Below are 25,107 nucleotides of genomic sequence, written 5' to 3'. Positions count from 1 at the left end.
ATTTACACATAGTCCTAGCTCATGATGCCACTGTGGGGAACGTTGCATGGGAAACAAAAAAATACAACGCACACGCAATATCTATCCATGGAGATGCATAACTAAAACAGGGGGAGTGTATCTACATACCTTTGTAGATCGCTATGTGAAAGCGTATATAACGTGGTTGATGAAGTCATACGCCTTCACGATCCAATCACGATTCGTCCCGATCTAGCGCTGAACGGACAACACCTCCACGTTCAACACACGTGCGGCTCGACGACGTCTCTGCCAACTCGATCCAACAAGAGAGGGCAACATAGTATATGACACTACAAGAAGTATGTCAACTAACGACCTTCTGTCAGTGACACTCGCAGAATTTGTCATAAATCTACGACCATTTGACACCAATTGGTTGTAAGATGTCCGGAGGGGTCCTAACCCCAAAAATTAACGACCATTTTCATCATAAAGGTCGTAACTTCCTTACTAGAAATGGTCGTAAAGTGGATATCCATGTTCCTCTACCTAATTTGTAGCTAATTACGACCAATATAGATGGTCATAGCTATGACTAGGTGCCACATCATTAGTTTTGCCTACGTGTCATGTCAATGTGTCAATTTTTGCCCTAGTTTGTGAAGCAACCTACTATTCTGTAATTCCAAAAATTGTAGAAAAATTCTCATAAATACTTTGGATCATATATTCCTCAAATATGTGAAAACCCTTCCTTCCATAGTTCGAAAATAATTCAGCAATATTCATTTTCCTATTCTGTTCAGAATAACACTTTGTGAAGGAAGTGCTATTTCTATTTTTTTGATTGCCCTCAAAAATTTTGCGCACTCTTGACTATCCAAATCATTGCCTCATGAAAACTTTCGTATCCATTTTCCTAGTAAATCTTTCTCACCAAATTTCCAAAGTTTGTGTTCAGCTCACACCTTTGTGAAGGAAGTACTAGCTAGGAATATCCTGATGAGTTGAATTTTTTCCACATCTTCTATATGCGAAAACCATAGCTCTCCACAAAGTTTCATCCCCATCTAACAATCCATGTGAGCTCATCATCCAATCTTTGTTTCTGCTAATATTTCCAGTTTCTGAAGCAACTACATTTTATATTTCTTTATAGTTGATGAAAATTTACCATGGAATGAAAGTGACCATATAACCTCACTCCACTAAATTTTAGCTCATTTAATTCAGCCAGTTTCCGTCAATATATTTCCCAATATTCTGTTTAGTAGAGAGCATTGTGAAGGAAGTACAATTTTCGTTTATCGAAATTTTATGAAATTATTACAGTGCCTTAATGTACCCAAATTATCATCCTCCTACAAATTTTAGCTCTATCCAATCATCTATGTGAGCCCAGATTCAATTACCATTTTTGTCCAGATTGGCACATTGTGATGGAAGTGTCACTTTGGCATGTCCAAATGGTATAAACTTTTTACAGTGCCTTCATATGCCCAAATTAACATCATACACCAAATTTCAGCTCAATACATTCATTCATTTGATCCCAACTTCAACATCCTTATTTTTGCACAGTCTGGTACTTTGCAAAGCAAGTGCCACCTCGGTTCATCCATTTGAGCTACAAATTTCCCAAGAGAGTCTCCTTAGTTGATGATCATCCTCAGCCAAAATTTAGGCCCATTGTCTATGTGCATTAAACGCACCGCTAATCAAACACTTGGCTGCTAATTCATGTTTGAGCTTAGTTCAGTCTCCTCGTGAGATTCTTCTATTGTATTCTTCTTCCTAACACCTACCGAGGGATTTTCCAAACCACAAGACATGCCTATTCCACCTAGAATGTGTGGCAACGCAACGGTCAAGTGGTGACCACGCGACTTGCATGCAAGTTTACACGTTCTCGAGTTGGGGCCCTCGACCACTATCCAAACCTCAACGTTAAGCCACCACACCATGTATTTATGATTAAATAGATACTTATGTACCTATAAATTATTTTTGGGAAAAATAAAGAGCAAACTATAATGCAGCTGCAGTGCAAATTTAACCCGCTTCCTACTGAATAAACATAAATTTGTCTTTTTCACGAGAGGTGGACAAAAGATTTATACACTCAACCATTTTGTCAATTGTACATAAAATATGGCCTAGTATTTTAGAAAGATGATTTGGTCCAATTTTGAAACAAATATATGGTAGGTCCTTCACAAAAAAACTCATTTTGGGTACTCGAAAAATGGAAAAGGAATTCTCCGTCCAAAGAAAATGAAAACTTTCTTAGGAAACATTGTTTTCCATTCCAATATGCACCCTTGTGCACCATATGAGATCATTTGAACAAACTATGCCATGAATGTGGCCATAAGATTGATCATTTGGCTTGAAAGCCATGAATCTTCACACATGATAGCTGATTTCTAACACTTTTTAAAAATATTCGCCATATTACAAGCTTATTATTTTACCTGGTAACTTTGTCACATATAATGACACAATGCGAAGGTTTTCCATTTTGTTGATTTTTTTAATTTTTCATGGCCATTTTGAAATGCGGTCAAAACGGCGGGTATGACCGTTCCTACCTAGTGGTTGAATCTTGGAAAATGTTTGGTGTTTCTCTGGTTAAATAGATACTTGTGTACCTAAAAAGGATTTTTGGGAAAAATAAAGAGAAAAATATGAGGCAACTACAGTTCAAATTTGACCCTCTTCCAAGTAATTCAACGAAAATTTGTCTTTTTCACGAGAGGTGGATCAAATCTTTTTGCACCCAACCAATTGGTGAATTGTAAATTAAATGTGGCCTACTATTTGAGAAAATTTGGTTCGTCCAATTTTGCAACAAATATATGGTAGGTCCTTCACAAAAGAACTCATTTTGAGTACTAGAAAAATGGAAAATAAATTTTCTGTCCAAAGAAAATGGAAACTTCCTTAGGAAACATTGTTTGTCATTCCAATACGGACCCTTGTACACAATACGAGATCATTTGAACAAACTATGCCATGAATGTGGCCATAAGATTGATCATTTGGCTTGAAAGCCATGAATCTTGACACATGATAACTCATTTCTAAGAACACTTTTTAAAAATAATCGCCATATTACAAGCTTATTATTTTACCTAGTAACTTTGTCAAATATATTGACACAATGCGAAGGTCTTCCATTTTTTTTTTGAAACTTTCATGGCCATTTCGAAATGCGGTCAAAACGACGGGTATGACCGTTCCTACCTAGTGGTTGAATCTTGGAAAACTTTTGGTGTTTCTCTAATTAAATAGATACTTGTGTACCTTAAAATAATTTTTGGGAAAAATAAAGAGAAAACTATGAGGTAGTTGTAGTTCAAATTTGACCCGCTTCGAGGTGATTCAATGAAAATTTGTCTTTTTCACGCGAGGTGGATCAAAGCTTTTTGCACCCAACCATTTAGTGAATTGTACATTAAATGTAGCCTAGTATTTTAGAAAATTGGGTTGGTCCAATTTTGCAACAAATATATGGTAGGTCCTTCACAAAAGAACTCATTTTGAGTACTAGAAAAATGGAAAATGAATTTTCCGTCTGAACTAAATAAAAAGATCCTTAGGAAACATTGTTTGCCATTCCAATACTCACCCTTGTGCACAATATGAGATCATTTAAATAAACTATGCCATGAATGTGGCCATAAGATTGATCATTTGGTTTGAAAGACATGAATCTTGACACATGATAGCTCATTTTTAAGAACACTTTTTAAAAATAATTGCCATATTACAAGCTTATTATTTTACCTCGTAACTTTGTCACATGTAATGACACAATGCGAAGGATTTCCATTTTTTTATTTTTCTGAATTTTTCATGGCCATTTCGAAATGCGGTCAAAACGACGGGTATGACCGTTCTTACCTAGTGGTTGAATCTTGGAAAACTTTTTGTGTTTCTTTGATTAAATAGATACTTGTGTACCTTAAATGTATTTTTGGGAAAATAAAGAGAAAACTATGAGGCACTTGCGGTTCAAATTTGACCCGCTTCGAGCTCATTCAACGAAAATTTGTCCTTTTCACCAGAGGTGGATCAAAGCTTTTTGCACCCAACCATTTGGTGAATTGTACATTAAATATGGCCTAGTATTTTAGAAAATTGGGTTGGTCCAATTTTGCAACAAATATATGGTAGGTCCTTCACAAAAGAACTCATTTTGTGTACTAGAAAAATGGAAAATGAATTTTCCGTCCAAAGAAAATGAAAACTTCCTTAGGAAACATTGTTTTCCATTCCAATACGCACCCTTGTGCACAATATGAGATCATTTGAATAAACTATGCCATGAATGTGGCCATAAGATTCATCATTTGGCTTGAAAGCCATGAATCTTCACACATGATAGCTCATTTCTAAGAACACTTTTTAAAAATAATCGCCATATTACAAGCTTATTATTTCACATGGTAACTTTGTCACATATAATGACACAATGCGAAGATTTTCCATTTTTTTTGTTTTTTTTGAATTTTTCATGGCCATTTCGAAATGCGGTTAAAACAGCGGGTATGACCGTTCCTACCTAGTGGTTGAATCTTGGAAAACTTTTGGTGATTGTCTGATTAAATAGATACTTGCGTATGTAAAAAGGATTTTTGGGAAAAATAAAGAGAAAACTATGAGGCAGCTGCAGTTCAAATTTGACCCACTTCTAGTTGATTCAACGAAAATTTGTCTTTTTCACGAGAGGTGGATCAAAGCTTTTTGCACCCAACCATTTGGTGAATTGTACATTAAATTTGGCCTAGTATTTTAGAAAATTGGGTTGGTCCAATTTTGCAACAAATATATGGTAGGTCCTTCACAAAAGAACTCATTTTGAGTACTAGAAAAAGGGAAAATGAATTTTCCGTCCAAAGAAAATGGAAACTTCCTTAGGAAACATTGTTTGCCATTCCAATACACACCCTCGTGCACAATATGAGATCATTTGAACGAACTATGCCATTAATGTGGCCATAAGATTGATCATTTGGCTTGAAAGCCATGAATCTTTACACATGATAGCTCATTTCTAAGAGCACTTTTTTAAAGAATCGCCATATTACAAGCTAATTGTTTTACATGGTAACTTTGTCACATATAATGACACAATGCGAAGGTTTTCCATTTTTTTTGATATGTTTTGAATTTTTCATGGCCATTTCGAAATGCGGTCAAAACGACGGGTATGCCCGTTCCTACCTAGTGGTTGAATATTGGAAAACTTTTCGTGTTTCTCTAATTAAATAGATACTTGTGTACCTAAAAAGGATTATTTGGAAAAAATAAAGAGAAAACTATGAGGCACGTGTAGTTCAAATTTGACTCGCTTCCAACTGAATCAACGTTTTTTTTTCTTTTTCACGCGAGGTGGATCAAAGCTTTTTGCACCCAAAAATTTTGTGAATTGTAAATTAAATGTGGCCTAGTATTTTAGAAAATTGGGTTGGTCCAATTTTGCAACAAATATATGGTAGGTCCTTCACAAAAGAACTCATTTTGAGTACTAGAAAAATGGAAAATGAATTTTCCGTCCAAAGAAAATGAAAACTTCCTTAGGAAACATTGTTTGCCATTCCACTATGCACCCTTGTGCACAATATGAGATCTTCCGAACAAACTATGCCATGAATGTGGCCATAAGATTGATCAATTGGCTTGAAAGCGATGAATTTTCACAAATGATAGCTCATTTCTAAAAACACTTTTTAAAAATAATCGCCATATTACAAGCTTATTATTTTACCTGGTAACTTTATCACATATAATGACACAATGCGAAGGTTTTTCCATTTTTTTGATTTTTATTTTATTTTTTCATGGCCATTTCGAAATGCGGTCAAAACGGCGGGTATGACCGTTCCTACCTAGTGATTGAATCTTGGAAAACTTTTGGTGTTTCTCTGATTAACTAGATACTTGTGTACCTAAAAAATATTTTTGGGAAAAATAAAGAGAAAACTATGAGGCAGGTGTTGTTCAAATTTGACCCGTTTCTAGCTGATTCAACGAAAAATTGTCTTTTTCACGAGAGGTGGATCAAAGATTTTTGCACCCAACCATTTGGTGAATTGTACATTAAATGTGGCCTAGTATTTTAGAAAATTGGGTTGGTCCAATTTTGCAACAAATATATGGTAGGTCCTTCACAAAAGAACTCATTTTGAGTACTAGAAAAATGGAAAATGGATTTTCCGTCCAAAGAAAATGAGAACTTCCTTAGGAAACATTGTTTGCCATTCCAATACGCACCCTTGTGCACAATATGAGATCATTTGAACAAACTATGGCATGAATGTGGCCATAAGATTGATCATTTGACTTGAAAGCCATGAATCTTCACACATGATAGCTCATTTCTAAGAGCATTTTTTACAAATAATCGCCATATTATAAGATTAATATTTTACCTAGTAACTTTGTCACATATAATGACACAATGCGAATGTTTTCCATTTTTTTAATTTTTTTGAATTTTTCATGGCCATTTCAAAATGCGGTCAAAACGACGGGTATGACCGTTCTACCTAGTGGTTGAATCTTGGAAACTTTTGGTGTTTCTGTGATTAAATAGATACTCGTGTACCTAAAACGATTATTTGGGAAAAATAAAGAGAAAACTATGAGGCACGCGCAGTTCAAATTTGACCCGTTTCCAGCTGATTCAACGAATTTTTTTATTTTTCAGGAGAGGTCGATCAAAGCTTTTTGCACCCAACCATTTGGTGAATTCTACATTAAATATGGCCTAGTATTTTTTTAAAATGATTTGGTCCTATTTTGCAAAAAATATATGGTAGGTCCTTCAGAAAATACTCATTTTGAGGACTCAGGAAATGGAAAATGAATTTTTCGTCCAAAGAAAATGAAAACTTTCTTTGGCAACATTGTTTTCCATTCCAATACGCACCCTTGTGCACAATATGAGACCATTTGGACAATCTTTACACTCGAAATTGGACGAGATGTGGACGGAGAACTTTTAAGAGGGAACCATTTTGTCAATTTGTACATAAAATAGGTCGATTATTTTTGAAAATTGTTGCGGTTCACTTTTGTAACTAAAATTTGATAGATTCTTCACATAGGTGAAAACCTATAAGATAAACAAAAAGAAAAAACACATTTACATAAGCTTTATTCTCATTTGTGGAGATGTTTGTGCCATGGATTGATGACATGGCACACATCCATCCATCCATCCACGACCGAACCCTAACTCCCATTTTCCCTCACCTTGGCGTTTTTCCTTCTACACCCCACCTCCCTTTCTTTCTTTCCTTCAACGCACGATCTACTCTCTCCCCAACGCACGAGAGACCCCCCAATTCACATCGATCCCCTCTCATCCCCCGATTCAGATCTTGCCAGCCGTCACATGTTCTGCTCGCCGCCAGCCCTGGCTCCTCCTCCCTTCTTATCGACGTTTGCGGATCGATGGCTGCATTCATGGAGGAGGAGATGGCGGTGGATGACGTGCTGGGCTACCCTAAAGCATACGCCAGGCTCTGCCGCGCCGGCACCCATGGGGGCGCGCTCTGCCTGCCCTACACCCATGGCTCGCCCGGCGCCTTCCTCCCCTACGTCCTCCAAACTCACGAGGTACCTACCTGCTTTTTCTCGCATAGATCCGCTTGCCCCGCTTCGACGCTACGTGTTGATCTGATCTGGTGCGTGAAGGCGATGCAGGCCCAGGACGTGACTGAGATGTTCCCGGTGGTGGACGCGTAGGCAGCGCCCACCGCCAACCCATGCGGCTTCGCCAACCTGTTCTGGAAGCAGCTCAACCACCTCGGCAACGCCGGCTTCGACCCGGCGCTCTTCCGTGTGGACGCCAACTAGAACATCCTCTGCCTCCACGCCGACTCCACCTCGCCCCTCGCATGGGACTGATACGTCTCCATCATATCTACTTTTCCAAACTCTTTTGCCCTTGTTTTGGACTCTAATTTGCATGATTTGAATGGAACTAACCCAGACTAACGCTGTTTTCAGCAGAATTGCCATGGTGTCGTTTTTGCACAGAAATAAAAGTTCTCGGAATGACCTGGAAATTTACGGGGATTTTTTGTGGAATACATAAAAAATACTGGCGCAAGAATCAACCGGAGGGGTGGAGCTGAGAGCCCACAAGCCCACCAGGCGCGGCCCCCCCTGGCCGCGCCTGGCAGGCTTGTGGGGACCACGTTGCTACACCGCCTCCAAATCCAGCTCTATTTAGTCCCTTTCGTCCGAAAAAAAATCAAGGAGAAGAGTTCATCGCGTTTTACGATACGGAGGCGCCGCCACCTCCTGTTCTTCCTCTGGAGGGCAGATCTGGAGTCCGTTCTGGGCTCCGGAGAGGGTAGATCCTTGCCATCGTCATCACCAACCTTCCTTCATCGCCAATTCCATGATGCTCTTCACCGTTCGTGAGTAATCTCATCGTAGGCTTGCTGGACGGTGATGGGTTGGATGAGATCTATCATGTAATCGAGTTAGTTTTGACGGGGATTGATCCCTTGTATCCACAATGTTCTGAGATTGATGTTGCTACTACTTTGCCATTCTTAATGCTTGTCACTATGGCCCGAGTGCCATGATTTCAGATCCGAACCTATTATGTTGTCGCCAATATATCTGTGTTCTTGATCCTATCTTGCAAGTTGTAGTCACCTACTATGTGTTATGACCCGGCATCCCGTGGTGACAATAGTCGGAACCACTCCCGGAGATGACCATAGTATGAGGAGTTCATGTATTCACTAAGTGTTAATGCGTTGGTCCAGTTCTTTATTAAAGGAGAACCTTAATATCCCATAGTTTCCATTAGGACCCCGCTGCCACGGGAGGGATGGACAATAGATGTCATGCAAGTTCTTTTCCCTAAGCACGTATGACCACATACAGAATGCATGCCTATATTACATTGACGAGCTGGAGCTAGTTACATATCTCTCCGTGTTATAACTGTTGCATGATGAATAAAATCCGGCATAATCATCCATCACCGATCCAATGCCTACGAGTTTTTCCTACTGGTCCTTGCTACGTTACTTTGCTGCTACTCTTACTCTGCTGCTACTGCTGCTACTGCTGTCACTTTGCTGCTACTGGTTACTGCTACTACTATTGCTATCACACTACTTTGCTACTCATACTTCACTACAGATACTAAATCTTTCAGGTGTGGTTGAATTGACAACTCAACTGCTAATACTTGAGAATATTCTTTGGCTTCCCCTTGTGTCAAATCAATAAATTTGGGTTGAATACTCTACCCTCGAAAACTGTTGCGATCCCCTATACTTGTGGGTTATCAGGGACGTCCAGCACTGGTTCCCCTACGCCAACGCCATGGAGGACGCCATCTTCATCCCCCAGCCCGAACGCCATGGAGGACGCCGTCTTCATCCTTCAGCCCCGACGCCATGGAGGACGCCCCTCCACCACTGCTCCGACGCTATCCAGGTCGTTGTCTGTAGTCTCGAATAACTTCGGATGTGCATGCTTGCTTCTATGCAATAGCTGTAGCATGCGAGTAGATCGAGTTTTACTCTCTTTTTGAGGTGCTGCATGTCGATTTCGTCCGCGGATTGAAGGACCCCCTGAACGAGACGGTGGTGTCGGATGGTTACCGGGAGCACCTCTGGTCGCTGCTCAAGCAGCAGCTCAAGCTCTCCAGGCTATGATACGATGGACCTTTCATCTCTTAATCTCTCTACCTATCCATGTTGGGTTGTGTGCGAGAAGCAGTAGTTAGAAGTTATAGTATCAAGGAGAGCGTGATTTGTTGTTATTCACTTGGCAAGGCACTATTGTTGGTAGAAGAATAAAAGGATTTTTACTCCCTCCCTCCCTCCTGGGTAATTAATTAGCATTGGGTGATATTATTAATAGGGCTATTACGGTTGTTGTGGTTCTGAGTCGGTTAATACTTTGCATTCGTTCTATTTTGTGCGGGTGCCTTTGCTTAGTAGCGGTAAATATGCGAGTAGATCTAGCCGCAGGTTCATATATGCGCGGATGCATGCCTTTTTCGTCTTTAATTTTGACGAATATCTGTAAGCTCATGTCGTAGCCTTGATCTGTAGGTTTTTACTGTTTCTGTTACCGATTTGGTGTCGCGGGATGTTCTTGAATCATCTCCTGTGTTGTTAGATGGATTCTTGTAGTACTTAGGGTTATGTAGCATCTTGTGAGTTCTCCCGTCAAAGTGCTTTTTCTGCGCGATCCCCTATACTTGTGGGTTATCAAGACCTTTTCTGGCGCCGTTGCCGGGGAAGCTCAATTCAAAAATAGTCTCCCGTCAACGTGCTTTTTCCTGGCGGCGTTGCCGGGGAAGCATAGCACTATTCTCTGAGTCACTTGGGATTTACATCTGCTGATCACTATGAGGAATCCGAGAGATCCCAAAACTAAAGTCTTGCCCTCAATTACAAGGACAGCTAAGGAACTGCCATCTAGCTCTGCACTTGATTCACCTTCAGTTATGAGTAAGTTTGCGACACCACCTCCTGCTAGAAATTTTGATGTGTCGCCTGTGCTTGATGATGCTACTTCTGCAGTCCATGATGCTTGTGATTATGCTTTGCTTGATACTGCTTTGCCACTAGGTGCATTCCTTGATGCACAAATTGCTAGAGTTGCTGCTAGACGTGATGATACTTCTGAAACTGCTGAGATTATTGAAGTAGAACCTGCTATTTCGCCTGTTAGAACTAGCTCTCCTAGATATGAATTGCCTGATATGCCTGAGGGTTATGTTATGGAAGGAGAGATAGCTGAGGACTTTCTTGCTTGTAAGGATAGCTATGATGTTGAGAACTTACTGCGCAAGTGGAAAGAAAAATCTTTGAACGCTAGGATGAAATACGACCCAAAGTTTGCTACTTCACCTATCTTTGTGACCGATAAGGATTACGAATTCTCTGTCGACCCTGAGTTAATCACTTTGGTCCAATCTTATCCTGTTCATGGTTATGAGTCTGAAATCGTTGATGCACATCTTACCAAGCTACACGATATAGCCACCCTATTCACGAGTGAGGAAAAGATCTGCCACTACTATATCATTAAGCTGTTTCTTTCTTGCTAAAGGATGATGCTAAGACTTGGTTCACTTCTCTTGCTCCTGGTTGTGTGCGTAGCCCCCAGGATATGATCTACTACTTCTCTGAGAAATATTTCTCTGCCCATAAGAAGCAAGCTGCATTGCAGGAAATATAGAACTTTGCGCAACTTGAAGAAGAGAGTCTCCCACAAGCTTGGGGGAGGCTTGTCCAGCTACTGAATGCTTTGCCCGATCACCCTCTTGATAAGAATGAAATACTTGATATCTTGTATAATGGACTAACCGATTCTTCTATAGACCACCTAGATAGTTGTGCCGGTTGTGTTTTTAGGGAACGAACTGTAGAACAAGCTGAGATCCTATTGAATAACATCTTGTGCAATGAGAATGCTTGGACTATTCCCGAATCACCTCCGAAGCAAACTCCTAAGAAAAGAGGTATCCTATTCCTCACTCGTGAAGATATGAAAGAAGCTTAGAAATCTATGAAAGAGAAAGGCATTAAATCTGAAGATGTCAAAAATTACCACCTATCGAAGAGATCCATGGTCTTGATAACCCGATACAGGTAGTAGAGGTAAATTCTCTTCATAGAATCAATGAGAGTGACATTCCTTTTGATAAACCTGCTAGCTTATGCCTGGATGAATTTGATAACTTTGTTGCCAAACAACAAAGTTTCAATGATTATGTTAGCAGACAATTGGAAAAGAATGCTCGTATGCTTAGTCATTTAAGTGCTTATGTGGACAGAAATGTCAATGATCTTAAGCTTCTGAGTAAACATGCCTCTATGGTTACTACTCAAATAGACCAAGTACTTAAGGCTCAAAATGACTTGCTCAATGAGTTGAATGACAATTCTGTTAGAGTCGTCACTAGAGGCGGTAGAATGACCCAGGAACCTTTGTATCCTCAGGATCATCCTAAGAGAATTGAACAAGATTCTCAAGGAGTTAGCACTGATGCACCTAGTCATCCTAGGAAGAAGAAGAAATATGATAGGAACTTGCATGCTAGCAACCGTGTTGCTGTTACACCCGAGAGTCCAAATGATGTCTCTGTTTCTGATGCTGAATCACAATCTGGTGATGAACATGAGCCTAATGATAGTGGTGTTCATGATGATGCTCAAGCTAGTGATGGTAAGGATGTGGAGATTGAACCTGTTGATCTTGATAACCCACAACCTAAGACTAGGAGATATGATAAGAATGACTTCATTGCTAGGAAGCATGGTAAAGAAAGGGAACCATGGGTTCCAAAACCCATGCCCTTTCCTCCCAAACCATCCAAGAAAAAGGATGATGAGGATTTTGAGCGATATTTTGAAATGATTAAGCCTGTCTTTATGCTAATGCGTTTGACATATATGCTCAAAATGTCCCCCTATGCCAAGTACATGAAGGATATTGTTACTAATAAGAGGAGGATACCTGAGGTTGAGATTTCCACCATGCTTGACAATTACACCTTCAAGGGTGGAACTCCTAAAAAACTAGGTGATCCCGGAGTGCCCACTATACCTTGCTCAATTAAAGGAAACTATGTTAGAACTGCTTTATGCGACCTTGGAGCCGGTGTTAGTGTTATGCCTCTCTCTCTTTATCGTAGGATTGAATTGGACAAGTTGACACCCACTGGAATCTCCTTGCAAATGGCGGACAAATCAACTGCTTTCCCTATCGGCATTTGCGAGGATGTGCATATTGTGGTTTCTAACGTTACTATCTTTACGGACTTTGTTATTCTGGATATTCCCGAGGATGATGCCATGGCGGCCATTCTTGGAAGACCCTTTTTAAACACTACAGGGGCTGTTATAGATTGCAACAAAGGCAATGTCACTTTCCATGTCAATGGTAATGAGCATACAATACATTTTGAAGAAACAATATCGGGTACATTCATCAATGCTATTGAAAAAACTTAATCGATTATTATTGGGAGCTTCGAATGCCCTATACCTACTGTTAAGATGAAGTATGATTTGCTTGTCGGGGATATGCACATCCTCGTTGAGGTAACCTAGTGACTATTCGAAAATTCTCCGTCTTTAGGTGATTCGAAAAAGTTTGTCAAGGAGACTTGATCAACCTCATTGACGGATTTCTTTCAATGACCATGGGACGGATGAATCGAGGAGTCACAACCCTTTGTTCCAAGCTTTCACCTTCGGTGCTTAGAAGAAAAATGATAGGTTTAGCTTTTGTTTTCCCTGTTTTCTGCTTTTTGCATCCCGTAGAAAAGTGTCCCGAAAATAAAAGTTCTCCGAATGTCCTGAAAATCAAGTATGATTTTTTCTAGAATTTTTGAAATTTTTTTAGAGGGAGAGCTAGTCAGGGGGATGCACTAGTGGGCCACAAGCCCTGGAGGCGCGGGCACCCCCCTGGCCGCGTCTACGAGGGTTGTGGGGCCCACATGTCCCCCTCCACTTATTCTAGCTCCCATCTCCTTCTCCTAGCTCCAGAAAAAATTGTTTCGCAGCTCAAACCCATGTTCTTGCTCTTCTTGCTGCGATTTTCGATCTCCTTGTGCAAAGCCCCATTTACCAAATAGTTTTGGGGGAATTTCTCCTTGGTATGGGACAACTCCATTGGTCCAATTAGTTTTTGCTCTAGTGCCTTATTCGTTGCGTATTTTTGCTGCCTTGGTGACCCTATTCTTGAGCTTTGCATGCTAATTTTAGCTGGTACCAAGTAGATTTGATGTGTGATATGGCCTCTAGGCACTTGTCGGAGTAGTTGCTATGAGTTTAGTTGAGCCTTGTTCACTTTTCCTTTGAGTCACTGAAAATTTCAGAAAAGGAAGATGTTCAGGAGAAGCTATCATGGTGGTTCCTCAAGCAAGAGAGGTCCCCGTCTCGCGATTCGGGAACCCGATCCTTACCAACCGAGGAACGCACAGGTACAACCATGTGAATGGCCTTTTGATGAATTCATGATTGATGGAGGTTTCAAAGACGAGTTTGATATATTTGTTCACAACGCCGGGCTCGAAGAATTCATTTCCGATAAATGTGAACAGTATACTGCTCTCACTGCCTCTTTTGTTCGTAGATTCAAACTTTCAGCTGGCTGTGACACATCTGTACTGTTTGATCTCTATGACAAATCGTATAACATGGATTTAGAGGATTTCAATAGAATTTGCAAGATACCTGATTGGGGTAGTCTCAATGATCCTCCTAAATCTTCGGTTAGAGATTTTTTCTCTAGTATAACTGTCGGAGAAACTAGAGATATTACGCAGGCTACCATGGGGAGCATTCATTTCCCTGCCTTGCATTACTTTGCCCTCTTCATAGGTAGATGCATTAACGGTAAGATTGAGCATTGTCACCTCTGCGCACCAGACCTTGGTATTCTTAAGAGCACAATAACGGGTGATGGAAGTTTCAACATGGGAGCTATAATAGCAAGGAGGCTGAATAATAATGCTAATGAAGGGGATTTCTTTGGTGGGATCTATGCCACTCGCATAGAAAATTTTCTTGGAGTACCCATCCGCGAAGGAGATCCCCCGCTCCATACAGCTTTCCTTGATCGCGCCGCTATGACACGCTATCAGTTCCTTGAGAGGGATAATGAATCCCTCCTATACCGATTAATATTTAACCGACATTGTGTTTTCCATATTACCCTTCCTGCTCCTGCCTTCTTTGACTTTCACGTAAAATAGAGATATTACATAACCAGAGGAGAGGCAGAGGAGTATGAGAGGGAGGCAAAGGTTGTTCGCCTCCGTGAGGCGGCTGTTCAGGCGGTAGCTGCAGCACTCCCGTACAACCCCCATTAGGATTTTGGGTATCGCCCGGACCATCCATGGGAGTAGACCAACTTAGGCCAAAAGCCTAAGCTTGGGGGAGTACGTGTTTCTCACCGACTTTATATTCTTGCTCACACTTTCGCTTTGATAGTCGGTGTTCACACCTTGCCACTTTATCATCCATGCTAGCTTATTTATTTTTCTCGCTTTCCTCTCGTGTGTTTGTCTAGTTTGAGAAAACCCAAAAATATTTCTTTTATTTTCTTTTGCTTGTTGGGAGCTTTCTCGTGTAAATAGTTTTCTTTTTCTTTGGGTCAAGGTAGAAGACCATGGTTACAATGTTTAGTGGCTCTTGCATGCATATCTATTTATCTGTCAAAGAGCCATATTACTTTGTCTTCTCCTTTGTGTTTGCTTGCAGATTCCAGCTTAGTCCAATGCACGAGCACTCTTATTATTGTTCACATCATTCGGTCGTGCAAATGAAAGGCAATAATGACGATATATGATGAAGTGACTGAGCCAGGAAAAGCTGGTATGAACTCGATCATTTTGTTTTTGTAAATATGACTTGGTCATCATTCCTGATTCAGCTTTGTTGTGAGAGAAACGTGTTTGCAATGACAACTTAGAGGTCATAGTTTCTGATGCCATGCTTAATTAGCTAGGAGCTTATAATGGTTTGTCTTGGATGCCAACATGAATCTCGAGATGATTATGATGTAGTATGATAGGATGGTATCCTCCTTTGAATGATTCAAGTGGCTTGACTTGGCACATGTTCACGCATGTAGTTGAAACAAAATCAACATAGCCTCTATGATATTCATGTTCATGGTGATTTATGTCCTACTCATGCTTGCACTCAATGTTGGTTAATCTCAATGCATTTTGATGACTATTGTCGCTCTCTAGTTGGTCGCTTCCTAGTCTTTTGCTAGCCTTCACTTGTACTAAGCGGTAATACTGCTTGTGCATCCACTTCCATAAACCCAAAGTTGTTCCATATGAGTCCACCATACCTACCTATATGCGGTATCTACCTGCCGTTCCAAGTAAATTTGCATGTGCCACTCTCTAAACCTTCAAGAAATAATCTGTTTTGCATGCCCGAACCGCTCATGTGTTAAAAGGGGGCTATGAGTATCTTCCATGCTGGGCGTGTTATCCTCGATATGTGTTTATTCACTATCATTCACGAGAAAGGGGCCGGTAATTGGAATGCCCAGTTCCATGCTCAAATCGAAAAGATAATTGCAAACAAAACTCCCCCTGGATTGGTGTTGGTATGGACGACACCCGAGGATTCGGCTAGCCGTGGAGTGTGATTGATTGGTGGTGGGGGAGTCAAAACTTTACTTTTCTGTTTGGGAACCGCCTATAGCATGTGTGGCGTGGAAGATGTTGAGAACTCTTAGTCATTGCGTTGACAATGAAAAGCATGCCACCCAAAACTATTATCTCTGCTTTCAAAGCTTGAGCTCCGGCACCTCTACAAATCAATGCTTCCCTCTGCGAAGGGCCTGTCTATTTATGTTCCTGTTGAGTCATCCGCTCCTTATAAAAGCACCAATTAGAGAGCACGTCTGTCATTTCTATGCTTTGCTTTTAATTGTTATTGAGTATGACTGTGACTGGATCTTCTTTGCCATGAATTACAATGTTCAGTCAGCCCTTTGTCTTTGAAGGTGCTCTGCATTTATGTTTTGCGGTCTCAGAAAGAGCTAGCGAGATACCATCTGTTCATATTGCTTCATGATTGTTTTGATTGAAGTGTTGAAGTTTGAAACTCATTATTATTGCTCGCTAGTTGATTATGCCATTGATATGAGTTTACCATGAAACCTAGATGTCATTGCTTATGCGGTTTGCTTATGATCTTGGTGAAATTCTGGATATGAGTTAGTCATAGTTGCAACAACAAGATCAAACAGAGTTTGTAAAAGTTTTTCTTTTGTCTCTTTCAGTTTGTCAACTGAATTGCTTGAGGACAAGCAAGGCTTTAAGCTTGGGGGAGTTGATACGTCTCCTTCGTATCTACTTTTCCAAACTCTTTTGCCCTTGTTTTGGACTCTAATTTGCATGATTTGAATGGAACTAACCCGGACTAACGCTGTTTTCAGAAGAATTGCCATGGTGTTGTTTTTGCGTAGAAATAAAAGTTCTCGGATTGACTTGGCAATTTACGAGGATGTTTTGTGGAATATAAAAAAAATAGTGGCACAAGAATCAACCGGAGGAGTGGAGCGTGGAGCCCACAAGCCCACCAGGCGCGACCCCCCCTGGCCGCGCCTGGCAGGCTTGTGGGGCCCACGGAGCTTCACCGCCTCCAACTCCAGCTCTATTTAGTCCCTTTCGTCTAGAAAAAATCAAGGAGGAGAGTTCATCGCGTTTTACGATACGGAGGCGCCGCCACCTCCTGTTCTTCCTCTGGAGGGCAGATCTGGAGTCAGTTCTAGGCTCCGGTGAGGGGAGATCGTCGCCGTCGTCATCACCAACCTTCCTTCATCGCCAATTCCATGATGCTCCTCATCGTTCGTGAGTAATCTCATCATAGGCTTGCTGGACGGTGATGGGTTGGATGAGATCTATCATGTAATCGAGTTAGTTTTGATGGGGATTGATCCCTAGTATCCACTATGTTCTGAGATTGATGTTGCTACTACTTTGCCATGCTTAATGTTTGTCACTAGGGCCCGAGTGCCATGATTTCAGATCTGAACCTATTATGATGTCGTCAATATATGTGTGTTCTTGATCCTATCTTGCAAGTTGTAGTCACCTACTATGTGTCATGACCCGGCAACCCCGGAGTGACAAAAGCCGGAACCACTCCCGGAGATGACCATAGTATCAGGAGTTTATGTATTCGCTAAGTGCTAATGCGTTGTTCCGGTTCTGTATTAAAAGGAGAACTTTAATATCGCGTAGTTTCCATTAGGACCCCACTTCCATGGGAGGGATGGACAGTAGATGTCATACAAGTTCTTTTCCCTAAGCACGTATGACTATATACGGAATGCATGCCTACATTACATTGACGAACTGGAGCTAGTTACATATCTCTCCGTGTTATAACTGTTGCATGACGAATGTTATCCGGCATAATTATCCATCACCGATCCAATGCCTACGAGTTTTTCCTACTGGTTCTTGCTACGTTACTTTGCTGCTGCTGCTACTGTTACTCTGTCGCTACTGCTGTCACTGCTGCTACTATTACTCTGCTGCTACTGCTGTCACTATTGCTACTGGTTACTGTTGCTACTTTGGCTATCACACTACTCTGCTACTGATACTCTACTGCAGATACTAAGTCTTTCATGTGTGGTTGAATTGACAACTCAACTGCTAATACTCGAGAATATTCTTTGGCTTCCCCTTGTGTCGAATCAACAAATTTGGGTTGAATACTCTACCCTCGAAAACAGTTGCGATCCCCTATACTTGTGGGTTATCAAGAACAAGGAAATACAATAATAACCATTTTATTATTGCCTCTAGGGCATATATCAAGTTAGTGTGAAAAGGTCTCCGACCAACCCACATCAAATACCCAAATCCCTTAACATTTTAATTAACTCATCAAGACATCCACGCGGGAATCCACCCGCCTAACATTTATTCATCAATGTTCCCAGTAACACGGTCAAGTAATTGTATGGTTGTAACATCAGGGGGATCCGAGGAATCACCATTGTTGGATTCCGAACAATGTAACCGTCAAGGTGGCCAGGGAGGGATCACCCTCGATGGGCCACGCTTGATGGGTTGTACGACAGAGTCGTCGTCGGGAGTGGTGAAGGAGGAATCACCCTCGATAACCACGACCGACTAGGTGCACTACAGATGTAGCATCATGAGTGCTTCTTGAGGTGTTGCACAACTAAGGGGGGTGTGAGTGTTGTGTCGGGTCTTGGCTCGTCGATCAGGGATCAAGACATGACGATAAAGCGGAGCAACTAGACTAAGGGGGCAAAGGGGATGACTGATCCACCTATACTAAGCAGTTTAAAGTGCGGTAGAATAATGTAGCAGTTCATCAAAATTAGGCTATGCATCAGATATAGGAGTTAACTACAACAGTAGGAAAATTCTAATGCAAGCATGAGGGAGAAAGAAATGGGCGACATAGGAATGATCAAGGGTGGTTTGCTTCCCTTGTTGCTCTACGGCAAAGGGACGGTCGTGAGGAGGGTAGTCGTACCTGACAGCAGCGTCGGTCTCGGGGTCTACCGGTAAGAAGAGGGGGGAAGAAAGAATAAATATAACACTCATGCAAACACCAAGCATGACATGGCAATATGAAGGGGTAGGCATGAGCTAACGCAGTGCTATCCAGCATAGACGGATCGGAAAAATATCGGATGATATTTTCCGGGTCTTTGGCTACTACCCGTCACATGAAAAACGGTGGAAGAGTTTCACGTTCGTTATGATAGGGACGCGTGAGAGACAAATGAATAGCGTATCCGGGTTCGTCTCATTTTGCAGATGAAGTTATATGTTCAAAATATTTTCATCTGACTTATAGTTTATTTTATATTAATTTTTAAATTTTAATTACTTATTAGGAATTAAACAGATTTAAATAATTCAGATATTTCAATTATGACATCAACAGTCAACACTAACTTTGACTGGTCAAATATGACTAGTGGGTCCCCATTGTCATGGGCACATTTTAATATTTAGATTAACTAATAATGAATCAGTTTAATTTGTGGGAGGGACCCACGTGTCATACTATCTAAAACAACTAATTAACAGTTTCACTAATTAATCTATTAATCTTAACCGTCATATTAACTATTTAATTCACTAATTAATTAAAATATTTGTTAATTATTATTTATATTTTTTTTATTTCAATAGGGGGGTGTGTGGGGCCTCCCTGTCAGTGGGAGTGGGGGGTTGGCCCACATGGCAGTGGCCCATCGGCCACACACACACACACAAAACACACACACACACATTCTGTACACAGTATACTCATACATACATACACTATTTTTTATACATACATACATATTACCTACATATATACATACATACATACATACATACAATTTCGCACACATACATACATATTCATTTGTTTTTCTCTTTTTTCTTCAAACAATTTACATGGGCTAATCGCCTGATCTAACAGGAAGGGCCAGGGCGCGGTGGAGGGGCGCGGCTATGGTGCATGCGAGCACGGGGCCACGGCTTGCCTGAGTGCGGGGAAATGGGGAGGAGGAGGGTGGCCGGAGCCGCGGTGGCTCACCACCGTAGACGGGGAGAGGGGCAGCGAGGCTTGGAGGAGCCGGGCAGGGAGGAGGTTGAGGAGGCCGACAAGGTGGTGCGGATGGAGAGGAGCCGGTCAAGGCGAGCCGGCCTCTGGAGCGGTGGTGCAGCGGCCGGAGGTGGCGGTGGTGGCCGAGGGAGATGGAGGCGGAGGAGGGCCGGAGGAGGCGGCGTTGGAGGAGGCCGGTGGCGGGGAGCTCGGCCGAGGCGGGGCGCAGGTGGACGACGGGGCTGGCGATCGGATCTGGCCGAAGGAGGACCGGAGGAGGATGGGCTCCGCCTCCCCAGTAGATTGAGAGAGAGAGAGAGAGCTGACGAGGGAGGCGAGGTGGGGGCTTGGTGGGAGCGTGGGATGGGGAAGAACGAGCGATGGGAGGCGCTCGCTCGTGGGGCTGGTGGATCGATGGTGTGGGTGGGCTCGAGGGGATTCGGTGGAGGGAGGTGGGAACGAGAGGGAGGGAACAAGGGGGGGGGGGGTCCAGCCCCTCGTGGTGGGTGGGAACGAGGCTGAGGGACTGAGGGGATTGCAGCGTTCGTTCGTGGGGGCTGGTGGGGAGGCGCTCGGTGGGAGTGGTGTCTAGGAGGGAGTGAGCTGCGGGGTGGGTTAGCTAGGGTTATGAGGGGGGTTTTATACCCCAAGGTAGTTGGGCCGGTTTGGGTAGGTTTAGATGGGCCGGTGGGCCCGGCTGGGGTGTTTTTGTTTCCTTTTTTGTTTTATTTTTTTGCTTTGTCTTTATTTTATTTTTAGTTTCTGTTTTAATTTTATTATATTTTAGTGAACTTAAATATCTCCAGAAATATTGATTCCAAAAGGGTAAGTTCCTATGTAATATTTGACACACACCGAATATTTTTATTTTGACATTGAAAAACTTTTATCGTTTGACTTTATTTTAAATTTGAATTTGAACAGGGTTTAAACCAATGCGAGTATAACAACAGTAATTACGGTGACGTGGTATCATTAGCATAAGATTGTTGTAGAAAATTTACAGAGACCACTGTAGCAAAAGCTGAGGATGTCACAACTCTCCCCTACTAACAAGAATTCTTGTCCCGAGAATTAAGAGGTAGAAGGAAAGAGCTCAGGGTATTCATCACGAAGATGATCCACACATTCTCAAGTGGCTTCATCTTCAGGATGATTTGACCACTGCACTTCAAGGAACTTGGTGACTTTGCGACAAGTCTTACGTTCAGCCTGATCGAGAATGCGGACCATATATTCTTTACAAGAGAGGTCTTATTGCAGCTCAAGCATATCATGATCCACTGCTCAAATAGGATCCTTGAAGCAGCGACGAAGCTGAGACACATGGAATACATCGTGAACCTGAGAAAGGTTCGCCGACAGTTCCAATTGATAAGCTACATTTCCACGCCTTTCGAGAACAGTGAAAGGACCAATATAGCAAGGAGCTAACTTACCCTTGATCCCAAAACGGTGTGCACCTCTCATTGGTGTGACACGAAGATAAGCCTTTTCGCCATGTTGATAGAACATATCTTTATGATAACGGTCATACTGACTCTTCTAACGAGACTAAGCAGCCTTCAGATTCTCATGGATAATGCAGACTTGATCTTCGGCATGTTGAATAATATCCGGACCGGAGAGTGATCGTTCCCCTGTTTCTAACCAATTCAGAGGAGTTCGACACCTTCGCCCATACAATACTTCAAAAGGGGGCCATCTTGAGACTAGCTTGATAGCTATTGTTGTCGGAGAACTCGGCATACGGGAGAGATTTCTCCCATTTCTTACCAAAGGAAATGAAACAAGCTCGAAGCATGTCCTCGAGAATTTGGTTGACTCATTCAACTTGCCCTTGGGATTGAGGACGAAATGCGGTGCTGAAGGACAGATGGGTCCCCATAGCTTTCTGAAAACTTTCCCAGAATTTTGAAGTGAACAAGCTGCCGCGGTCCTAGCTGATTACCAACGAAAAACCGTGAAGTGAAACAATTCTTGACATATAAAGATCTGCCCGTTGGCTAGCATTAATTGTTTCTTTGACGGCCAGAAAATGTGCAATTTTGGACAGTCGGTCAATGACGACAAGAATAGCATCATTACCCCTCTGAGATTTGGGAAAACGAGTGACAAAGTCCATTTCGACATGGTCCCATTTCCACTCAGGAATAGAGATAGGTTGCAGAGTCCCAGCAGGCCTTTGATGTTCTGCTTTGATTCGCCGACAAATATCCCATTCCGCAACATAGCGTGCAATGTCTTGCTTCATGTTTGGCCACAAGAATCTTTGGCGGATGTATTGGTACATCTTGGTACTACCCGGATGTATAGACAACGGGGTATCATGAGCATCTTTCATCACCTTTCCGGTCATTCTGAGATTTTCCTTTTTATTTGGGACGAACAGGTGACCCTTGAAGTACAAGGCGCCATCTTCAGCAACAGTGAATAAGGAGGGTTTACCTTCGGTAAGGTAACGTTTAATCCTTTCAACATCATCGCCATAACCTTGCAGAGTCTTGATGGTGCCCACAAGATCTGGTTCAACGACCAGGTTACTGAGGGAACCCTTGTTTACCACACGGAGATTCATCTTGTGAAACCCTTCAGGAGGGGGAACAAGGTAACCTTGAGGAACAATATGGAGGTTCAGCTTACGGAATTCCTCTTGCAGACGATCATGAACCTTATGAACCTGGAGGTGGTTGCAGTATGACTTGCGACTCAAGGCATTAGCCATTACATTAGCCTTGCCGGGGGTATATGATATACCACAATCAAAATCTGCTATGCGCTCCATCCATCTCTGCTGACGGAGGTTCACATCCGGCTGAGTGAACATGTATTTCAGACTTTGATGATCGGTGTAGATCTCACAGCGATTACCGAGAAGCTATTGTCGCCATTCTTTCAGTGAATGTACAACTACGGCAAGTTCCAGATCATGAACTGGATAGTTTTCTTCATGAGCATGTAGCTTACGTGAGGCATAAGCAATCCCCTTGCGATCCTGCATCAGGATACAACCTATTCCTTGACCAGAAGCGTCACAATATATGACGAAATCCCTGTTCGTATCTGGAGGAGAAAGTACTGGAGCGGATGTCAGTTTGTCCTTGAGTGATTGGAAACTTTCCTGACATTTATCAGTCCACTCAAACATAACACCTTTGTGAAGCAGATTGGTTAAGAGCTTCGCAATCTTGGAGAAGTTATCGACGAATCGACGGCAATAGCTGGCGAGTCCGAGAAAACTTCGGACTTGCTTGACATTTGGGGGACTCCAGTCAAGAATAGCTCGAACTCATTTGGGGTTGACCGCAATACCATCCTTGGAGATCACATGACCAAGGTACGTCACTTCGTCGAGCCAGAATTCACATTTGTAATACTTCACATAGAGCTTATGCTCCCGAAGCTTATCCAGTACAAGACGAAGATGTTTGGCATGTTCTTCTTTATTCTTCGAAAATACTAGAATTTCATCCAGATATACCATGACGAACTTGTCGAGGTAGTCCATGAATATATAATTCATCAATCGAGAGAAGGTTGTCGGGGCATTGGTTAAGCCGAAGGACATGACGATGTACTCGTATGATCCATAACGAGTAACAAAGACGGTCGTTGGCATATCCTCTTTGTGAACACTGATTTGGTGGTAACCCAACCTCAAGTCGAGCTTAGAAAAGATTGAGGAACCCGCAAGTTGATCATACAGATCATTTATCCAAGGAAGAGGATATTTGTTTTGAATAGTGGCCTGATTGATAGGGCGATAGTCTTGAACCAAACGATTTGTCCCATCCTTCTTCTTAACAAAGAGAGAAGGTGCTCCCCAAGCAGAGGAACTCGAACGAATGAATCCCAGACGAAGCGAATTGTCAACTTCTTGCTTAAGTTCAAGAAGTTCATGCGGTGGCATTTGATAAGGACGCTTGGCGATATGAGTGGTTCCGAGTACCAAGTCAATGACAAACCTGGCAGCTCGGGCAAGGGGAATCCCTGGAAGTTCTTCTGGAAAGACATCTTGGAATTCCCGGGCAATCGGAATGTTTTCAATCCCTTCAAGAGGCGACACATTTAATGCATTCAAGGCATATAGCCGTGCCTCAGCATCTCGGACGAGATGAGCGTGGTAGCTTATTAATTCATTTGAGGGTGTAGGTGGTGGACGGTCTTGGTGGCACAAACAATTGAAGTCGTATGATATTTTAGCTAGTCCATTCCTAGTATAATGTCAATGTTCGATGACTTTAGTAAGATGGGGTTGGCATGGAATTCTAATCCTTCAACTTCAACCGGAACAATGGGGCAAACCACAGAGATTCGGCATTCGCCCCCGGGGGTGGTTACCACTATCGGGATGTTCATCTCTTCGCTCCTAATGTCATGCATGTATGCAAAATTTTCTAACATGAAGGAATGCGATGCTCCTGTATCAAACAATACAGAAGCAGGTATCGAGTTAACGAGAAGGGTACCCATCACGGTAGCAGGCTGGTCTTGAGCTTGACCCATATCAATGTTGTTTGCCTAACCACGAACATTAGCAGGCTTGGCATTGTTGTTGCGGTTCTGGTTGTTGCCACTGCCAATTGAAGGAAGTGCCAGCTGATTCGAATTCTGCATGTAGTCTCTAGCACGGTGACCTGGACGACCACACTTGAAGGACAGTTCGTCCTCAGGACGGGAAGGAGGAACTCGAGGCGGTGGAGCCGGAAGCCTTGGCTGCCTAGGTGGTGGAGGAGGCAGGCGAGGTGCAACATAGGACGGCCTCGGAGCAGGAGCAGGTGCAGGGTACCTGTTGTTAGGAATCTAGATCTTCCGCTTCTGTGGAGATGAGCCCGAAGATGAGCCCATGTCACGATTGCTCTTGCTGCTATCCTTGTATTCCTACAGACCAGTCTCAACCTGAATGGCCTTGTTCACCAGGGTGGCGAAATCGGCATAGTCCTGAACAAGGAGCACCAAGTTGATATCAGGGTGGAGCCCTCATGGAATTTGTCCTGTCTGTGTGCATCAGTTGCAA

Source organism: Hordeum vulgare, chromosome 3H (genome assembly GCF_904849725.1).
Source record: "Hordeum vulgare subsp. vulgare chromosome 3H, MorexV3_pseudomolecules_assembly, whole genome shotgun sequence".
Lineage (NCBI taxonomy): Eukaryota > Viridiplantae > Streptophyta > Magnoliopsida > Poales > Poaceae > Hordeum > Hordeum vulgare.
Note: the sequence above shows the minus strand (reverse complement) of the source record.